The 21,928-nt window shown below is 39.4% G+C and overlaps 1 pseudogene; it reads left to right on the top strand.

Annotated features, from left to right (window-relative positions):
- Positions 1-789: 789 nt before the first annotated feature.
- LOC131907717 (mitochondrial import inner membrane translocase subunit Tim23-like) lies at positions 790-3,088 on the top strand (annotated as a pseudogene).
- The last annotated feature ends 18,840 nt before the right edge of the window (positions 3,089-21,928 follow it).

Below are 21,928 nucleotides of genomic sequence, written 5' to 3'. Positions count from 1 at the left end.
CTAACAAGTGTCCACAGCATAGTCTAGACCAAGAGATGGCATCACTAGGTATGGCTATGGGATAAGAGAAGCTCATCTGCATTTTCAAGGACATTTGGCTTTTTACTGGAACAATTGGCTTTTCAGCTGCTTTCCTCTATTTTGATGATCTTGCTTGCTAAAATCACCTGTTCTTATATCAAATATCTAAAAGCAAGAAAGCAAACAAGCTGATTAAGCTCCTATGGAGTGCTTAGTGGATGAAGGGTGGCTTAGTGACTCCCAGAACTGGCTGTGCTACTTACAAATGAGAACTTGTACCTTGGCAAGCTACTGAACATCTCTGTGAAGACAATCTATTGTCTACAAAATGGGGATAAAACTAGTACATTGTTTCATAATGCTTCTGAAGTGACTGAATGCAATGGTATTCATGCAATGGTGACTAGCACATACTCAGTGAATATCAGCTATTGTGTGTACCACGTTGGACAAGGACACTGGGAATGCAAAGGGAGAGGCAAAGAACAATGGGATTGTAGCCTGCCGTTTAACAGTATTGGGGGCTGGATATGAAGCAGGCAATTAAATTTACTGATGTTTCCTGAGAAAAGGGACAGAATTAGGACAGCTCTAACTGAAGAAATTCCAGCATGCAGTATCTGACTCTGCATGATTCGAGGTAGGTTTTCTTTGTGATGAGTTCTAGTGTTTGTATACACCTATGACCCTTCCCAGGCCAACTCTAGCAATGGGAAGCAAGGTTCACTTAAACTAGATCGAGAAAACTGAGTTCAATTTTAAGTGAACATGGATCAAGCTCATTGGAAGCACTACTTGAGAAGGTTATGGAAACTTAAGGACAGTGAGCCAGAGATGCCTTATGTGGAAGAATGGTATTTGTTTTCATTTTTATTTCTTATAGAGGCAGCATTGTTTTTTCATTGCCAACAATCTTGGTAATTTTATATAGATGCATTGTTAATCTCAGTCCTATGTGATGTATATGTCCAGACACTAATTTGTTAATTTTTGAGTTTTCTGAGACTGGGTTACATCATGACACCTATGTAAATATGTAAACTTCATACTGTGCTTGTTCAACACAATAAGACTTAGCTACTAAGAACCCCTCTGTCCTTCCCCTTTCCCACTACATGATACTGTTCAGAAGAATGCTTTGGCATTGTATAAATGATATTTTAAAAAGAAATGAGAATTTGTTTCCTTCTGACGATGGAGGCTGTTAACTTGAAGCATCAGGTAAACCATTCCTTGAGCCTCGGTCCTTTAATTTGAGCAAAGCTCTGCAGTCAGGCATGGTAAATTGTTGATTCTAGATTCATAGAATCTTTGCGTATCCAAATAGCCAGGCTTGAAGTCCCTTTCTTGTGTTTCCTCCTTTCATCTGCTGTAGCAAGTATGTTTGGGTCACAGAGACATCCTGCTGTTTTAGTATGAAGAGGGGTGAATGGGCTTGTGACAATCCCTTTCCTTCTGGAACAACCTCCCTCTGTGGGCACACATTCTGAGGGGGAGGGGTGAAGACAAGGAAGGGGAAGGTGACTAATCACCTCTTTAGGGATGGAGCTGTAGAGCTTCATTCCTTCTGTCTCCAGAGTATAAAGGTGAGCTTCTTTGTTATTTACCATCATCCTTTTGTATGTTTGGAGCAAGAGAGGCTAGACACAGAACAGATGGGCATGTTGAGGAGGAACCGAGGACACCATTGTCAAGAGCGTATCCCAGGAGTTACGCTGTAATGAAGTGAAAACCAGTCCTTGAAATCAGCTCTTGTTGTTAAAAACATTTGCTTGTCATTTAGAATGAGATTTGAACTTGTCTTTTTAATAGGGTGACAAATAAGTTGCAAATAATTTCTGACAGCAAAAGAGACATTAAGTAGACTTTTAACAGTACAGAGTCTTGCTTATACATATGACTCACAAACACGTTAGTGTTAATTCAGTTGGTAGTAAGATTATTGAAATGTAGAAAAAAACCACAACAACAGCAAAACCAAGATAGTTACTTTTCCACTTTTTTTTTAGTAATAGAGGAAAATTGAACTATGAAACCTTATAGATGATCAGGATAGCACAATAACTTCATAATTAAAATTTACTCTTTGATATGCTTGAAATGCCTATAAATGCCTAAGTACGTTTAAGAAAAGAAGGAAAGGAAAAAGAAAGAAAGGAGGGAAGGAGAAAGAAGAAAGAAGCAACAGGGATAAGGAGAGAGCCCGGTGGGTCAAGGGCTTCTTATGTAAGCATGAAGACCAATTTCAGATTCCTCATCACCCACAGAAAGTCTGTTGTGGTGATGCACATCTCTAATCCTAATGCTGCAGAGATGGGGACAGGAGGGTCTCTGGTGGGCAGCCCAGGCTTAGTAAAGACATATGCATACATACATAACACACACACACACACACACACATACACACACACACACGCGCGCAGACACATCAAAAACAAATGGAGCCGGCACCTGGAAGGTCAGTGTGTGAAGGTGGCAGTGGTAACACTGTTGCTGTGGGGACCACAGCAGAGCACACACATGCCCCCAGCATGAGGTAGTGCTATAACTGGGTACAGGCCCTCCCTCATCTCCTTATTTAAATGGGGACCCACACTATCTCATTCAGGATACTGATTCTATTTCGCCAACTGGAGCTAACAAAACCTGAGGCAGATTTGAGCTCGTTTTCTTCACCACTGGACAATGTTGTGTGACAGGGGCTGCGTTTGGGGCAATGAATGGTCTTCAGCTAGGATTGAAGGAAACCCAGAACATGGCCTGGATAAAACTAAGAAACATACAGATTTTGAGTATAGTGACTAGGCAAGGACACTTTGGGCTAATACTCTAGGTTCCCTGGCTTTGCTCTAGAGTACATTTGGTGTTATCATTTGGTGTACACAGGGTGCAGAAGGTGACCTCAGTTCAGTAGCAGCTAGAACCATGATGGGAATGTTGTACAAATGTACAGGTGGTCTTTGAGCAATAGCATGCAGTGCCCTGTCAGGGCTGACACTCACCAGTCTATGCACTGTGCTATAATTGGGAGTACATGAAAGGTTCCCTGCTCCAACAGTCACTCTGAAGATTTTTGTTACCTCAGGAATGGGAGACAGTTCCTAGTCATCCAGATTAATTAGTAAGTCCATCTGTAGATGCTTTCTATCTTGTACCGACAAGTACTCTGAGCATTGGAGACTCTGATGTGCTGTGAGGAAGATCATGGATGGTTAGTCTGCATTGCACTGCACTGCTTGCCCTTAGTGAGTGGATGCCAAACCCTTCGGTGGCTCACTAAGTATGTGTTCTCTTCTCCTTTGGGGATGATCTTGCACCCATTTTCTCTCCTACTCCCAAACTGGAAAACCACTCACTCTCCAAATTCAGGCCATACTTATTTTCAACACTTTTATCATTGTGTTTGTTCATTTAAAAAAATCTAAAACTAATGTTGCCTGTATTCCAAATAAAGGATGAAACTAGAAAAAAATGAAGTGAAGAGTAATTGAGGAAGACATTTGACATTGATCTATTTGTGTTCATCTGCATGTGTATACACACACACAGACAGACAGATAGACAGACAGACACACACAGGCATAACTAACTGCTTCTTTATCTTGAAGCTGTGTAATGGATTTACTTAAATTATTTTTATTTATAAATTTTGATTTGTTAATGAGTATTGATCCATCTATCTATCATTTATCATCTATCCATCCACTCAGAGCCAGAGAATAAATGTTGCTAGATTTTGTCTTATCTATCTTTCTTTAAATTGACCTCATCCATAATCAAACTTGATGACAGTGACACTCAGCCTAATGTGTCCACTTAAATGCATTTGTATCTAAGTTTGTAGTGAAAAGGGAGAAATGAATGATTAATTCCCTTGATTTTCAGGAATCATTGGAATTAGAAGACATTTCTATCACTGTGCTCATATCCATGGCCAGTTTTATGATTACTCCCATAGCTCTCCAGGTGCTGTGCTCCATCTCAATGTGCATTATTTGAGTGATTGGGTTTCCCATAATTGACATAATAAAATATTTTATGATGGAGTAGAGACGACTTCTCAATTGCTAGGTGTTAAATGGTATGAGAACATTTGAATGGAAGTGAAATTTTCTCTTTTGTTTTCAAGGCTCATGAACAAAGATGGAAGTTTTTGATAATAGTATCCAAGGACATTTGAGCATGAAAAGTGTACAAGGTACTATGTAAGTGTCTGTCAGGAGAATCAACAAGACGTGGCCTCCACGTATGTGAGGCTCATAATATAAACATGAAACCTGGCCATTCACCTTTTGCTCAAAAGTGGACAGAACCTGCTCTAACCTTCTAAAGGATGTGGGCCACCATGTCTTTGGCCCAGTCTGCCAATTATTTTCAGAGAAACAAATGGTTTCCATGCTCAGATTGAGTCATTAGTTTTCTGCTATATCAATTTACTGTTAGGCCCGAAGCTGCCCTTTAAGCCATATTTATTATCATTCTTTTATTCAATGTCCACAAGTTGGAAAATAATTCTCTTTAAAGGATGACCTTTTATTTTTAGTAGCTGTCCAGCATCTGTGTAATTGTTTTGTAGCCATAGACAACTATGATATGGCTTCCAGGACTCAATACTAAAGTATTTGATAAATTACACACATTATGAAGTTTCATTATTCAAATAATTTTGAGAATTTTTCTCTTAATTAATGATATTTTATTAGATACCATTGTTTTTTATTGGATACCAGAGTTTTGCTTGTGTACATAGGATTTTATCATTTGGGGAATACTGAGAAAATTTTATTCTTTACCCACCTACTTCTGGTATTAACTCATTATACAAATGTCTCAAAATTATAACCATGGATTTGGAGCTGTGTCCAGTATCTGTAACTGATATGTAGTTTTGAAAATCAGGTTAAGTTTGAACATTGGGATACACTGGTTGGTAAAATTTGAGAAAATTCAAGAATGTCAATGGCCACAAGGACTGTCCTACATAGATATGAGATTAAGATAGCTTTTAATACCCTGACAGTTATAGGAAGACAAAATAAGGTTCATTTTAAAAACAGAAGTGAAAAATATTCAGAAAAGATTTAAAAGGCTACAACAGTATCCATTTAATCAGAAAAGACCATATGCGGTCACTATATTAAAAATATCTAGCAACTTATAGGCCTGTAATATACATACATATGTGTGTGTGTATGTAGATGTATGTTTGAAACTGTCAGAAGCTTAGAAATATAAAAATACAATTTATTATAAGTCTGGGCATAGAAAAAAGCTATATAAGGTAAGTATGATATTCTCAAGTATGCTAAATAGTGAGTTCCGATTAATTGAGGATAGAGGTAGGCTGATACATGCTGGAGAGATTACATGGGGTGGGGCATGTAAGAGACGTGAGGGACTAGAGGATTTAGATCGGCCTACAGAGAGGAGCGGAATCTGTATTCCAGAGAAGGACAAGCCAAGACAAAGGCAGAAAAAGTTTTTCTACAGCATGTTTTATGAGATGAAATGTGGGCATAAGAGTTAGATTGTTCATGTGGGCAGAGCCTGAATGCTTCATTGCACTTGTTACAGTATTGCCACAGAACAAGTAATACATGTCCACGTAGACACATTTAAGATAAACATGCTTCCCATAATCCACTTTTCACTTACACTTTTATGTGTCTGATTATCATGTATAATCTGTGAATACTGCAACAGCTGTAAAAAGCAGTGGCGGAGGGAGGTGGTGACAGTGTCTATTAGATGTCTGCATGTACTGTGGACACACACATATATTAAAGCATGACTCTTGGCTAATGAGTCTATGACGTGTATAAGTTGATCCCTCTTTAACTCTATTAGCTTAGATATAAATAAGAATAATAATATCCTACTACAGGTAACTATGTACCTCCCTATTCACCCACACATCCAACTGACCAGAAGATTCTCAAGGGGAGAGTCTCCATTGTGCTAGCATGTAGAATGAACTAGTCGTCAGTTCATGCTGCTATAATGAGATGCTGTAGACTGTATGGCTTACATACCATATGTTTATTTCCTGCAGAATGAGAAATCTAAGGTAAGGGTCCCTTGGGATAATGGCCCTTTTCCTGACTTACCAGTCTGCTTTCTTACTATTCTTGCTCAGAATAGAGAAAGGAGTCCTGAGTATCTCCTCTTTTTATAATGATACTAACCTCATACTGTCATTTATATAGCCCCATATTTATGATTGCTTATAAACCCAATTATTGCCCCAAAGCTCTAGTTTTTGTCTCATTGGAAGTTTTAAGAGATGAATGAGGGGGCACACAAAAATTCAGTCCATAATAGAATTAAACAAGTATTTCTGCTACAGAAGCTTAAATGGACCATTTTTATGACCAAATGAATTGCATAACAAATAAAAAGTTTATAGACAGAATAATGTATAAATGAGGGAAGAATCTTTTTATTCTTCTATTTCTTTGCCACTTCTAGGCTGGGGAACCACTAATTTCAGGGTGGAGAGTCATTCCTATTGTAAATTCAGGTCTCCCAGCTTAGGCAAGATTGTTGCTGTACAGACGTTTCCTGAGGACCATGAAACCCATTTCCTTTTTATTCACAAGCAACTGAACTTTCCCTCACTTAATTTGCAGATAGGCAAGACTATTTTACTGAATTCTAGCTATCATTACAGGGTAGACATGTTATGCAGGCATAGCCTCTAAAATCCCTAGCTATTGTCCCTAAAGTTGGCAAGATTCTTCATATGCCCTGAGATGGTTGATCTCAATGAAGGCACCTGTAAGTCAGCCCAGCTGGATCTGGAATCAACCAAGAGACAAGCCTCTGGGAAGGTCTGTAGGGACACTTTTAAGAAAGACTTAACAGAAAGAAGAAGACTCTTCTCTAAGGTAGGCACACCTTCTAGCATCGACAGCCCAGATAGAAAGATATCTGAGGGAAGAACAGTTGCTGTCTTTACCGGTTGGCTTTTGCTTCTTGTTGGGGAGTGCATTGCTAACACTGGAACCCAGCATCAGACAGTCTTCCCACCTAGACTGAAGACCAGCAACTTTCCAGGAGTCCTCCAGGCCTTCAGTGTCAGATTGGACTGCTGAAGCACCTGGCTTGTGGGCTGAGCAATTGCCAGGTTTTTTGAGTCAGCATGCAAATGTCCATTGTTGAACTACCTAGTCAGTCTAATAATCCCCTTCCTATAAAATATACTCATTCTAGAATATATATGCATTTCTAGATGAGCTCCATCCTCTAGAGAACTATGAATAATACATCCCTGTGCCCTTTTGCTGACTGAATGATATCTGTAGACAATGAAGCTGTGTTAGGAAGCTCTCCTTGAGGGCCAGTGGTAGCCAAATGTCCCACACTAAGAAAATCCATCAAGAGTATATTGTCTAGATGCTGTGAGTCAGAGGACAGCAGTGTAACCAGGGTGGTTCCTTCTGAAGGTTGAGATATGTTCCTGGTCTTACTTCTGTCTTCCCTGTGCCTTCATGCCATTTTCCCCTCTTTGTATGTCTGTTTTCAAATTTCCTGCATTTACAAAGACACTGGTCATTTTGACTTAAGCTTCACCCGAATGGCTGTATTTGAACTTTTCCTCTGTGACTGTCACATTCCTTTTGTTCTGTTATGGAAGGACAAAAAGATATATGATGACCACAGGGCAGATGTGGCAGAGGCACTTTGAAGGGACCATTACATCTGCTTTCTTTTCCAACAGCCTCTCTTACAGTTAGGCGAAGACACATAACTGGGTTCTGACCAGTGTAATATGGGTAGGATGGTACATACCTCCTCTGAGCCTGACCTCTGAAAAAGCTCCTAGATTCTCCAGATACCTCTTTCCCCATCCTCTGGATGTATGACTCCAGGGTGTTCTTGATACTGCTGCTGAAAGGTGGAGACTTGGTCACTGAGTACAGGGCTCAGAGTCAAGCCTCTCACTGACCTTTACCCTCCCCAAACTGTGACACATGCAAGAAACACCCTGCTGCTGTGTTGAGTCCCTGAGGTTTGAGGCTGCTTTTTTGTTATAGCACAGGACAAAGAGTTATGGATGCAAGCCCTGCTGCCATTGTCCTTTTAGTCTGTCTCTGGCCAATCCTTCTCATATCTGCTATGAAGGCCTCTTTAGTGGGCATTGGTGCCATTGGATCATTTTATTCTGTCCCAGGTTAGTCCTTCTTATGTCTTCCACGAAGGCTTCTTTAGTGAGCATTGCTGCCATAGCCTACACTCAATTTTAAGGCCCCAAATTGATGCCACCCTTCCCTTCTACTTCTATGTATTCCAATTCCTCGAGAAGTGGTCTGGTATAACAATTTTAATTGCTACCTCTGTGCATCTTTCCAGTTTTGATGTCCCTCTTGAATTTCAGAACCAAATTTCTACTTAGCTACTGAGTATCACCCATAATCAAGTTAAGTTTGATTTACAAGTAAGAAATACATTACAGTAGCTGTCATCTTTGCATCAAAACATGTGCCCTCTTCTCTGGGCAATAGGATCCCGAACTTTCCTTGAATCTGGAGATTTGAAAGACATTTTCAGCTTCTTCTGCCACCTGGCCTTTCATCTCCACTTTTCTCCTATCACAGCTGTCACTTTTGTCCTTTGGTGTCCTTTATCAGCCAGGACTGCCTCATCTCGTTTCTCCTGCATTTGCGGCTCCATCTCACTCTGCGTTCCTTCTAATCAATTCTGTCCTTTGATGGTTTCAGAATTTCATTTTAAAGTTGTGGCTGGACCACAGCACCCCTTATCTGAGAAGTTCTGGACTCATCTCATCATCTACAAAATAAAACCACATTATGAAAACTTTGCATTTAACCATCTTTATCCAAGGTTGTAGCTCAGCCTACAACCTTGACCCTCTCATGTACATTCCAGCTACTTTAGTCTCTTAGGAATTACATTTATTTATTTAGTGTGTGTGTGTGTGTGTGTGTGTGTGTGTGTGTGTGTGTGTGTGTGTGTGTGTGTGTGTTGGGGAGGGAGCATACCACAGCAAATATGTGAATATCAGAGGACAACTTGCAGGAGCTGGTCCTCCCCTCTTACTACGTGGAGTTTCAAGATCTAACTCAGTTCATCAGGCTTGATGGCAAGTGCTAAGTACTAAACCATCTCACTGGCTTGAGTCTTAGTCTTTTCTACATTGCATTCCTACTTTAACAACCTCCATTATCCTATAGCTTACCAAAAAAGGTTCTTAAGTAGAGAGGCTTATGGATTATCTACCTCATAGTCACTAGGGAACTTTAAATAGATTCTATTTTTAGGCCACACTCTAGACATTGTGGCCTTCTTAGTGTATTTCACATTGATGATGTAATAAGAATTATATTAAGGAAAAATGTAGGAGCTTTAACAACAATATGGATGCTAGGGAGAGTTCAGGGTCGACTGAATCATAGTCTACATAGATAGAAATTTTCTAAGTATTTCTCACATGACAGGCAAGCTGAGACAAAAAAAAAAGAATAGAATACAGTAAATTAGTCTTTCATATCCGTAGAAGATTGGTTCTAGATCCCTTGCAGCTACCTAAATCTATGGACGGTCAAGTCATGTTGCTCATATAAAATGGCACCAACTTTACACATTGCTACATACATCCTCCAAATCAATCATTTCTAGGTTACTTATAATACAATATGATACAACATACATGTTAAATACATACTTGTATTATATTCTGTAGGCTGTGCTGACAGGGAAAAAGTCTACGTATGATCAGTATAAATTCAATTTGTTTCTAGAATAGTTTCAATCTGTAACTGATGGAAAGCCTACAGATGTCAAGGGCAGACTATATTAAAAATGAGTTCTAAATAATTTTGCCAAGGGAAAGAAAAGGGCAATACCACTGTGAAATTACAGAAGATAATTTTTGAGTCAGCACATTTATAAAAATCTAAATACATTAGGATCTGGACTTGGGGAAAGAAAAGTTCTTTATTTATATGGGATCTCCACCATTGGAAAATATATGAAGAAAGTGAAGTTGACTTTCTCAAAGTAGCCAAATTGTTAGAATACACCTTACGCTTAAATTACATTATCATAAATGCCACATCCAGCAATAAAGAGCATATGCGCTCAGGGAACTGCCCCTCTTAACAGACAAGAGACAAAGCATGCTGGCAAATGATTAAAGCAAGAAAACACACAGAGACGGGATGACAGAGTCATTTGTGTCCAACTGGCTGTATATTCCAACTGCCCATCCTGTCAAGTGGGACAGCCAGAGACAAAAGATCCATTAAGAACACCATTCTCTCTGGTCTAGACTTTATATTTCTGCCCTGGACAAAAAGGACTGAAGCCACAATCCAATAGCTCATAATAACAAATGAGGAAATGGAGGAAAAAGGATTGTGACTTCAGGACTCTCCATTCTGACCTTAGAAAACGAGCGGGAGAATCACATCCATTTTGCTTTTGTCCCTAGCTGCAGCAACTGGCAAATCAGTGAATACTCACAGTAAGTCATTTATGGTAAGATGCAGCCACCGTAGGAATGGCATATTTTGAGATATGAGCAAATGTTTGGATCTAAGTGGTCTTTAGTGACTTATTTTTTTTTTTTAACTTTAACTAGGATGATTATCGTTTTAAGGAATTCCATATCTTGGAAAGGGTTAACAACATAGTGTTTTGAAACCAGATCTGGTCTGTTTTTCAAGCTGTGCTGTATTTAGTGATATATTTAGTTCTGCAGATGTCTTGAGTCTGTCATTGGAATTGGACTTTCCCATCAAAACCAGACACTGCTTCTCAAGCAGCCAGAATGGAAGGCTCTGTGCGGCATGGTTGGCCATTGTCATTTTGTTTCCCACTCTAAGTGACAATACAAAGGACACGATATAGTTGCGCTTCTGTGTCTCTGGCCTGACAGCCATCTCAATGTTCATTGTGCAATGCAGTTTATAGGGCCCACACTTGGGTTGGTCTTGAATAGGGAAATTTTCTGGGAATTGTTTAATTCATTCTCAAAGTTTGAAAAAGGTGCAGGAATGAGAATTTAAAAACACTGACAGGGATTTATTTATATTCTCTCCAGAGCAGAGTTGTAAATGGAGTGGGGGAAGGGATGTGATATAAAAGGAAAGTGTTTAAGGTTCTAGTGGCTCAAGATTCTATAATGAGACTCTAGTCAAGGGATGGGAACTCAAGACCCGGGGAACTCCGGCTTGTATATTAGCTTGGAATGAATAAAAGCAGAGATCTATCTTTAAAATAAATCAGGGACTGCACTTTCCAGTGCTTCAGGAATCATTGAGTATGGCAAAAGAGCCAAGCATGTGTCTCATCTGACTGAATAGATGAAAAAAAAATCATTCAGGGTAAAATGATTTTCTATTGCTATTGTGTTATTTTGTCCAATCCCCCCACCCAAGGTGTGATTTACATAACAAAGTTAGAAAAAAGATTCCAGGCCTAATTATCACTTTCAAAATAGAATCTGGAAATCAGCCATTAGTGCCTGAAGATTACAGATTGTTTTTTCAAAAAAGCAAAGCTTGAGTTCAGCTCAGAAGTTACCCTTAAAAACTGTATTGTATTGTTTTCCCACACCAAATCAAATGTCTTTTTGGCATCAAAGAAGGCAGCTCCCGAGCTAATTCATAACTCAAACGCTGTCAATTTAGGCTCCACTAAAGCTGTAGCTTTTTAAAGTCAGAAAGATAAAGGACAGTTGTGTCTGCATTGTTTCTAATGACAAGTTGCCTGTGTGGTTTTCTTCATTTTGTAAAGACCAAGACAGTAATTGGAAACCAAAAATGCGTTCTTTCTCTTCCATCGATGGTCTATCACAGAGACAGCAGATGTGTATTTTAGTACACTTTCTCTGGGCCTAACTACCTGAAGTGACAGTCTTGTTTGTGTGTTCCCCAACTGTGAAAGGGGGTACAGGCCACTATCCCTTCCTGAAAAGACCAGAGTTGATAAAAATGGAGATTTGTTATAATAATAACAATAATAAAAAGTGTGTGTGTGTGTGTGTGTGTGTGTGTGTGTGTATGTGCGCACGCATGTGTGCATGCCTGCCTGTGTATCTGTGTCTGTATACACCAGAGGACAACATTGGGTTCATCCCCAGGAATGCTGTTCACCTTATGTCAGACATTGGCCTGAATCTCACCAATTAGGCCAGACTGGCTGACTAGCAAGTCTCAGGGATCCTTCTGTTTCTGATTCTCCAGTGCTTGTACAAGTGCACTCTAAAATATTAGGCATTTTTACGTGGGTTCTGGCTAGTGCGACAGTTGCTTTAGCAACTGAGCTCAAAAATCTGAATGTCTTGCACACTAAGATGACACTCTATATAATCTCATGGGATGTTTGTCAGTCAACATGCAGGTTCACTAAAATTCATTACAGTTATCTTTAGGTTGCATGTGTGTGTGGTATGTCTCACTGTGCATGTGCAAATAGTCCAAAATCTGAACAAGCTTGTAACAGGAAGCATTTCAGATAAGGGATGTATTCTCTCCTCCCTCCCTCTCTCCCTTCCTTCATTCCTCTCACCTCTTCCTTCATCTCTCTCTCCTCTTCTCTCTCTCCCCTCTTGTTCTCTCTTTCTTTCATTGGGAAGGTCTCATATAGTCTGACTTCAAATTCTCTATGTCACTGAGGATGACCTAGAATTTCTGATCTTCCTACCTCTGTTTTTCAAGTTCCCAAGTGCTGGTATTACAGTCCTGTGCCACCATATCCAGCCACATAAAAAAACCTTAATATGGCCAGGTGGTGGTGGTGGTGGTGAATGCCTTTAATCTCAGCACTCGGGAAGCAGAGCCAGGTGGATCTCTGTGAGTTCGAAGCCAGCCTGCTCTATAGAACGAGATCCAGGACAGGCACCAAAACTACACAGAGAAACCCTGTCTTGAAAAAAAGAAAAGAAAAGAAAACCTTAGTATGTAATAGAAATTCTCCCATGAGGCTTTTTTGAGAGGATTAAATGAGTAAATAATGTCTTATAAATAGAAAGCCCACTAAGTATTTATCATATCCTAACATGCTTTGTGCATTGACCATTCACTTAGCAAGATTCAGATCCTATCTATAAAAGAATGTTTATTATTCTTCGTCATATATATATATATATATATATATATATATATATATATATATGAAACAAGTAGAAAAAATTTAATTGTAGAAGTCCTGGAAATGAATACAAATATATGTTTTCAGTGTGGTTAATGATTTAAACATTTATTCAAGGAAATAGAAAAGGCATCCTATTCTGCAGGAGTTTAGATGTTTTGGGGCAATTTTATGTCCATAGTAAGCCGGCGGCAATCCAAAATGCTCTGTGAGTGTAAAATAAAATTGCATGGTTGTTTGGGGCTTCTCTTCTATAGACTGTAGTTACCCATTTTTATTAAAAAAAAAACCACTCCTTTCTGGACTCTCCAAGAAGGACTAAGATCATGAGATTGACGATTATTGTGACTTCTGGTATCATCAGAGGGTCCCAAGAAATTCCAACTCAAGAATACAGTGGATAAAACTCTGTTGCTCGCATTTTAAAAATTTGCCAAACTCTTCTTGCATAGAGGTACTGTGTAAGAAATCAGGGATAAAAAGGAAAAAGTAGAATTCTGTTTTAAAAGATCTCAAGGACTGCCAGCAACAAGTGATAATGTAACAGCTCAATTTACCCAAGTATGTTAGCACACACTTATACTTCCACGTTTAGGAGCTGAGATGGGAAGATGCTTAGCTGAGGGACAGGCTGTGCTCCATAGTTTGAGCCTGACCTGAGCTGCATAATGAACCCCCCTCCCTATCTTTCTGTCTGTCTGTCTGTCTTTGTCCCTCTCCCTCTCACACACACTCTATTGAGTGATTACCATACTTCTTGCTTTTATTATTTTCTTTACTCCTCATAGAAAGTCTTCTACATAAATACTTATTTCTAAGTCCATTTTGAAGATGGGGAAAGATCAAGGTCTCATTAATTAAGGAATTTGTGTTTGGGACATACTGTCTCTCACAGTAATTGGGGAAAATGCACAGAAAATGTGATGGACTAAAGATAATTGGATCTCTACAATGCTTATGGTACACTGAGCAACAGGTCGTGATATACATGTATATTTAAAGCATTTAATCCAAATAATATACCTCAGAATTGTATGTAGTTAGCCTCAGATAATCAAGAAGAGATGTAATGATTGGAGATGTGAGAGAGATTCCCTGTACATTGCCCAATTTTTCAGGTATTGACTAAAGAACTGTAATCTGTGTCTTCCTGATTTCTAACCCCCAATTTTCCCCACCACAAGTGGTTTGGAGAAGATGAGGGAGGAGAGAGAAGGGGAGACCACAGGACCGTGGTGTGCCTTGTTGGTGGCAGGTAGCCGCCACCAAGATTTCAGTAGAAGAATATCAGATTTGTGTTTCAGAAAGAGCAATCGGCAGCACTGTAGAAGAATGGTTCTACCTTATTTTTATTTAGTAATTACAATGACTACAGACCACACCACTTAATGTGGGCACTTATTTATATTCCTCCTCTGTATTTACCCCATGATATTGTCATCTCAATTCAACTATAGGTGATCTTCCCAAATAAGTGTGGCAACAGAGGCATCCCTACAAAGCATAATAAGTTAGAATATGTGTTGATTTGATGAAATTAACAATGCTATATTGTTTATCTAACAGGATATTGCACTGATTAAGAGCCAGGACTCTGAGCAGGAAGAATCCTGCCGTGCTACTTGCTAGCTCTTAAGCACTTTGCTCAAGGTCATTTAGCTAAATACATAATTGGAACATGGTGAGACATTTGCTACAATAGAGCAACATTCACAGAAAATGCAACAGAACTAATTCTAGCTGAATGCTTACAGTGCAGAGCATGATAGGCGTTATGCTGAGTGCTTTATGCACATCATTGCTCTTAATAAAAACATGGCAGGTCTCGCCGGGCGGTGGTGGCGCACGCCTTTAATCCCAGCACTCGGGAGGCAGAGCCAGGCGGATCTCTGTGAGTTCGAGGCCAGCCTGGGCTACCAAGTGAGTTCCAGGAGAGGCACAAAGCTACACAGAGAAACCCTGTCTCGAAAAACCAAAAAAAAAAAAAAAAAAAAATAAAAAAATAAAAAACATGGCAGGTCTTATGTAGCTAGCTACATGCTTTGCATATACACGCTTGCTGTTAATGGAAATATTGCATGCCCAGAAGGTGGGTATTCTTTTACAAGGTAAACCTCTAATGTTTCAAAGCATAAGGGCTTTGAAACAAGACTATAAAGCATTAGAGAACCATACTCATATAAGAAAAAATAAATAAATCCAATAGAGAGAAAACAGAATCATTTTTCTGGCGTGTTTATTAGATTAAAGTAGATCAAGTTGACTAGCTGCAAGATTGTGCTGTGTATCTATGACCACCAGTACAGAAATAGCACCAGCTTTTAGATTTAAGCATCCTTGATAATTTATTGAAAAAATCTTATAAAAATGAATACTTTAAGCAATTATATGCTCACTGATTAAACCACAGCAACTAAAGTTTAATGAAAGAAAATCAGCTTAACTCTTAAGTGTACTAATCTAATGGAATATGAGTCAGAATATGCTAAATTTAAACTCTGTGAAACTGAAAAAAAAGAGGAAGATAAAAATTGCCTGTAAATATCAATTGGGTAGCATTTTGATTTCTTAACCCACTTTATATATGTAAATAATATTCATTTGCCTTAGGAGAATATTAGAGGAAACTGCAACCTTATCCAGGGAAATTTAAAGAAAAATAGTCTATAGAGAACAAAAAGGGCAAGAGTTTACTGAAAATATGAGTTGACGGAATTTCAAAGACAACGTGTCACTTAAGTAGTAGAATATTCAAATCCTGGGCAGGTAGAATGGGCCAGCAAGTGAAGGCACTTGCTCCCGAACCTAATGACCTCAACTCCCCAAACTCCTGTGGCAGAAGGAAAGAACCCTCTCCTGAAAGTTGTCCTCTGAGCTTTATACATGGGCTACAGAATACGTACAGAAAACATACATACACACACACACACACACACACACACACACACACACACACACACACGCATACTAATTCAATGCAATAGAAGCTTTAGGTTCTCCTCTTGTAAACATTAAAAATAGTCTGTGAGAAAACTAGGTAGCTACACTGTGCGGTCTTTCTATGCTGGATGTTACCCAGTAAAGATTTTCTTTTTTAAGTTGGCCTTCTTTTCTCTGTTAAGTGCTTGTAGGTCATGGATGCCAAGTCAGTCATTCTTTACTCCTCTGAACATCCCATAGCTGTTTTACAAATGATGTGCAGTAACTTAAATTTCTTTATTGAGTTGGATGGCTTTTCAAAGAGGAAGTTTCAGGGATTAATTTCAAACTTTATTTTCTAACTATAGACAATCTGGATTTTTTCCTATTTCTAATGGCTGGTTCTGTGGCTAGATTTCTATCTTGCTTTTGTGGTTAGGTCTATTTCTCAAATATCCATGGGCTGTCATTTTGTTGGGGACCAACTCCAAGAATTTTGGAACCAATTTTTTTTTTGGTTATAAGTTATATAGTTGTAAATATCACAGCTTATTAGAAAATACTAAAATACCAAGAAGCAAAAGAGAATCCAGAAGATCCATTAGTGAAGGAATTTGCAGGTAACATTTATATGAACTCCTAAAGGGAATGTCACAATAGAGCAGGAGAGAGGTTCAGGCTCGGCCACTTGCCTGAAGGAGAAGGCAGGAACTCTAAAGAATGGCTGGCTTCCCTAGAAATGCTCCCTGGTGGACTGAAACTCGCCCCTCCCTCGCTTCAAGTATCTGTCTAAGGAAACCTCATATCCTTTTGTGACATCTCTTTTTCTTCCATCTTTCCAGATTTCTCTCTATTCATTTAGAAATATGCGTATTCATAGTTAAGAAAAAGACTTTCTAGATGATGCTACTTGTGAAACAGTCACCTTCTGCAGGAGACTGTTTCTACGTCTCATGTCTCATTTACAGTGGTAACCTTTTCTCCTCAATGATTCTGGTCTGCTTCCCCTGACGTATTTTCTCCACAGTGCTTACCAACATTACCATGAAAGATTTTCTCAATGATCATCTAGTCCCTGAATAGAAAGAAAAGCTCCACAATATCAGTGATTTGAGCTTTTACACTCCCTTCTTATATGCTTAGAATAAGCTCTTGTACTTCGTGGTTATCAGTGAATATTTGAGTAGTGCTGATGCTAATGATGGTGAGCATCTTTGTCCCTTCTGCCCCCACACAAACTATTCTCAAAGTACCAGTCCCACATGCATAGATCCCCAAGGATGTGGCCAGACATGCAATCTAACATGCTTTTTTGCATACCACAGAGAGAGAAGCACCCATGATGGCTCCTTCAGCAAGCTCTTCCTCCTTCGTTACCTTGACCCTCTTGGTACAATCACTTGAAGATTTCTGGCTGCTCCTTTAATTGGTTTTAGTCAAAGGCATCACTTTACTGCATAGGTCTCCTTTCATGCTGTCTTCCCGGGGACCTTTTCTGCTGTCTCCATCAATGTTTTCCTCCTTATCATCTCTGACATCTTCCACATCATTGCTCTCATTCTTTCTCAGAACCAGTCAGCTGCTTCTCGGATTCTGACTTTGGGACACAAACAAGCCTTGACACTAAAAAACGTCTCCTTCAAGGCATAGTCCTGGATCCTATAAACATTCACTTCTTATTGTACATGGAAACTTTGAAACCAAGATACCTAAACCTGCCAGGGCCACTGGGAGTTCTTTGCACACTAGTGGATTTGTGCACGGAGCACTGTCAAAGGCTTCCTTCCTCAATATGTCATTCCAATTCTGTCTCTGAACTTGATGGTCCTTTACCTTCCATTGTAACCCCTGTGTTTAAAACCATTTCTGTTGCCCTGGCATCCACGGGCTTGACGCTTTGGGCCATCTTGCACAGGAGTAGGACTTTGAGTAACCTTTGGCCAGCTATGTGCTACTTCTGTTCATCTTCTCTTAGCTATTCCCATTCTTTTTTTTTTTTTTTTGGTTTTTCGAGACAGGGTTTCTCTGTGTAGTTTTGCGCCTTTCCTGGAACTTACTTTGTAGACCAGGCTGGCCTCGAACTCACAGAGATCCGCCTGCCTCTGCCTCCCGAGTGCTGGGATTAAAGGCGTGTGCCACCACCGCCCGGCTTATTCCCATTCTTAAAGTTGGGGAGGTTTAACCAAAAGATTCACTCCATGCGGAAGGTCCCTGTGCCATCAACCTGGATTGAATAGGAAGGGGACAGTGAGAAACTAGCCACTTTGATCCATGGGTACTAACTAGAGTGCTGTGTCTGCTGAAGGCAGAAACACAACTGATCATAAGATTTAGATAAACAATCTCTAGACTTGTGACACTTACTACCACTGTGTCTTCGCTGTCCTAAACCAGCTTCTGGTACCCAAGAAGTCCTCCCTTCTCCAGTCAGACCTAAGTCATAGGATCATCTTCCTTAAGAATATACTTGTTGCCGGGCGGTGGTGGCGCACGCCTTTAATCCCAGCACTCGGGAGGCAGAGCCAGGCACATCTCTGTGAGTTCGAGGCCAGCCTGGGCTACCAAGTGAGTTCCAGGAAAGGCGCAAAGCTACACAGAGAAACCCTGTCTCGAAAAAACAAAAACAAAAACAAAAACAAAAAAAGAATATACTTGTTTAAGGAGTTCTGTTTTTTTGTCCCTGAACAGGGCAGCATTGGACTCTCTTTACAGATAAGGGGGCTGGGAAAGTCATTTTTTTTTTTTTTGTCTTTGGAATGAGATACTTTGCAGAGCTAAGTTCTCCTTGTGTACACTATCAACCTTGGAGTATATAACATCTATTTGCCATCGAGAGCATCCTTGGGGAGCAAGAAGGCATGCTACATCACCCACTTTAACAGCAGCTTCTGGCCAGGTAAAAGCAGGGTGGAGGTGGTGAAGGGAGTGCTCACATACCATCTGCCTAATTGGAAGTCATGTCATGTTGTCAATACCTTGTCATCTCTGTGTATAACAAACAAGAGGTCTCTTGTACATCTATTAATTTAAAATTTTAAATGTCTGCAAGCAAACATTTATGGAGTATCTACTACATAGAAAATGTTGGGAGGGAGATGGAAGCTCTGAAGATTATAATGAGTAAGACATGTTTGTTGTTCCTCAATGACCTTACTGTTTGTGGGGTGGGGCAGGGAAGTACCGAAATAATACCAAAGATTGTAAAGAAAAGAGATATGACAGGTGATCAATGTGATAAGGACGGAGGGTGCTGGCATTATGTCTCTGATTTGAGAATTAGTGTAACAGTACATGCAGCTTGTATTTCTTTTGCAAAAGGAAGAATAAAAATTCTGTGATCTTTTTTTATAAGACTATTAAGCTAAACTACTTCCAACAACTTAGACAAATTTGGTTATTCATGAGAATAACACCTTTTCTAAAAGAAATAAAGTTAATTTTCTGCTCTTCTGCAAAGGAGGTCATTAATTATACATTTTAGATTTCATCAATTTCAGTGAGATGAGACTAACATTTTAACTAGATGTCAAGGAAGACATAAGATACTAAGTTAAATACACTGGATGACAATAAGTGGTTATTAAAAACATAACTCATGTTTCTCTCATGACTTTCTCACTTGGGTGCCTGCTCAGAAGCCTGACCTTCACACTTAGTAGACAAGTTGATGTACAGAAATACCGTGAGTTTTAAACAAATGCTTCTAAATCATCCAGATATTTCCAGATTAAGGACAGATGGATAGATTTTTTTTTTCTGTTCACTTTTCAAAAAGTAAAGAAAACCCAAACCTACCAATACCCCTGCCATCCTCAGTATTCTCCATCTTCCTGAAGAAGAATCATCATGCTTACTCTGTTCACGTTAGGAACTTACATTTTTGAGTTTGGAGCTTGTCTTGAGTCACTTCGCATGTGATCCTGTGTTTTGAGGGTTCTCCTCACCGGCAAATAGTGGGAAATGAAGGGAGAGAAAGTTAAGAGTGTTAGTTGTTTTGGCATGCCTGGTGAGCTTCCCCAGGTTGCCATTCTGTGCTCGTCTGTACTGATTTTCAAAACTCGCCCTGTGTTTGGACAGCTCCCTCTGAGGCGAAGCTGGAGAAGCCACACAGCGCTCTCCCTGATGCTCCACGGGTGGCTGCAGCCAGCTTTCTTCTTTCATGCCATCTTCTGTTCGCTTGGCCCAGATTCACCATTGGAGAAACTTTTCTTTCTCAAGTTCTTTTTTCTTAAGAAATCTAATGAAAATATTAATCCATTTGAATTGGTTTTATGAAACCAGGGGATGGTGGGAAACAGCTACTTTTCAATGAAGACTTAAATTCATGATTTTCTAGACTATAGGTTTGGGATATAAAAGCTCTTTAAATCCTTTGAATTTATATATGTATATATAATATGTATATATACTTATACATATATATGAAATATATATCGATGAAATGAGCTTTGAGTAACTGTTCAAGACACTGCATGGTGAAAGGTAACAGCTGTGTGCTCTGCTTTCTTGTCTTACCATCTATCATGTACATTCAGCAAAGCGGGAAAGGCCCACAATGTGTGTGTGTGTGTGTGTGTGTGTGTGTGTGTGTGTGTGTTAGAGAGAGAGAGAGAGAGAGAGAGAGAGAGAGAGAGAGAGAGAAAGGGAGAGAGAGAGAGAGAGAGAGAGAGAGAGAGAGAGAGAGAGAGAGAGAGAGTCATAAAGTCAAGATAGGAAACCAGACATCTTTGATCTGGGTTCATCAAAAGTATTTAGCTCATTATACACATTTCCCTACATTTTTTTTCAGTGCTAAGAAGTGAACCCAGAGCCTCATAATACAGGTAAGCACTTTTCCATGGAGCTATGTCCCACCTATCTCCCTGTATTCACATTTCTCTCTCTCTCTCTCTCTCTCTCTCTCTCTCTCTCTCTCTCTCTCTCTCTCTCTCTCTCTCTCGTATTTGCTTTGTCTCTGTTGGGTTTTGCAATCTTCAAAGATGTGGCTACTATGTTCTACTTTGTGTTTCTCTGTCCAGAATCTGGTCCTCTACATGTCATGACCACGTGATAGATAACTGTCACCAGGCTGACCGTTTCCCCTCGAGTGGCAGATTGAAATTGGTCCTTGTTCTATCTTGTTTTTGCTTTTATCTTTTTTCCCCTTGGTGTTGTTCTGTGAAAAATTGGTGACCTTAATCTTTAGTGTGGTGCAGAAGGAAAAGAGATGGCTACAGTTGACACAAATTTGAAATAGCAAGGAAATGGGTCACACAGATGGATAGCAACAATGTGGCGACTTCATGAGTAAAAGAAGCCTGTGTTTCTTAAGTGGCCACCTAAGTGTCACTTTTTCTTCTACCTCCAACTATCACACATTTGATTTTCCTCAGAGTGGTTTTGAAAGACCTCACACAAGAAACTCATCATTTAAAAATGCATAGTTACAGCTTTGCCCCATCTTTTCAATGTTATACACAGACATTAAACAGAAGATTTCTATTAAATGTGCCTGAAGCTGAGGAGATAAATTCCCAGGGTATGAAGGGGCAAGAAAAGACCTTTTGTGTTTTTAAGAAGTAGCAGCAATTGCAATTTTGTAGATTTTGGAAAGCTTCCCTTCTCTCTTTTTTCATTCTGTCATCATTTTTTGCTTTATTAGAAAACAAGAACCCATCTGTTTTTTATATGAAAAGAAAATGTTTTTTAGTTGTATTTATATGCAAGCCAATAATTCTAAGCAACATGATTAGTCTGAGGCAATACATAAATGATTTCAAGAAAGTATTTGTAAGTGGCATCTACCATTCACATTTTCAGGTCTTTTTGCATTTGCACTTTTGGGGGGGTGTCATAGAATCCATCTTGCTTCCCCAATTGCTATTAATTTTTA

The sequence above is a fragment of the Peromyscus eremicus genome, chromosome 4 (assembly GCF_949786415.1).
Source record: "Peromyscus eremicus chromosome 4, PerEre_H2_v1, whole genome shotgun sequence".
Lineage (NCBI taxonomy): Eukaryota > Metazoa > Chordata > Mammalia > Rodentia > Cricetidae > Peromyscus > Peromyscus eremicus.
Note: the sequence above shows the minus strand (reverse complement) of the source record. Positions and strands in the feature narration are given on the sequence as shown.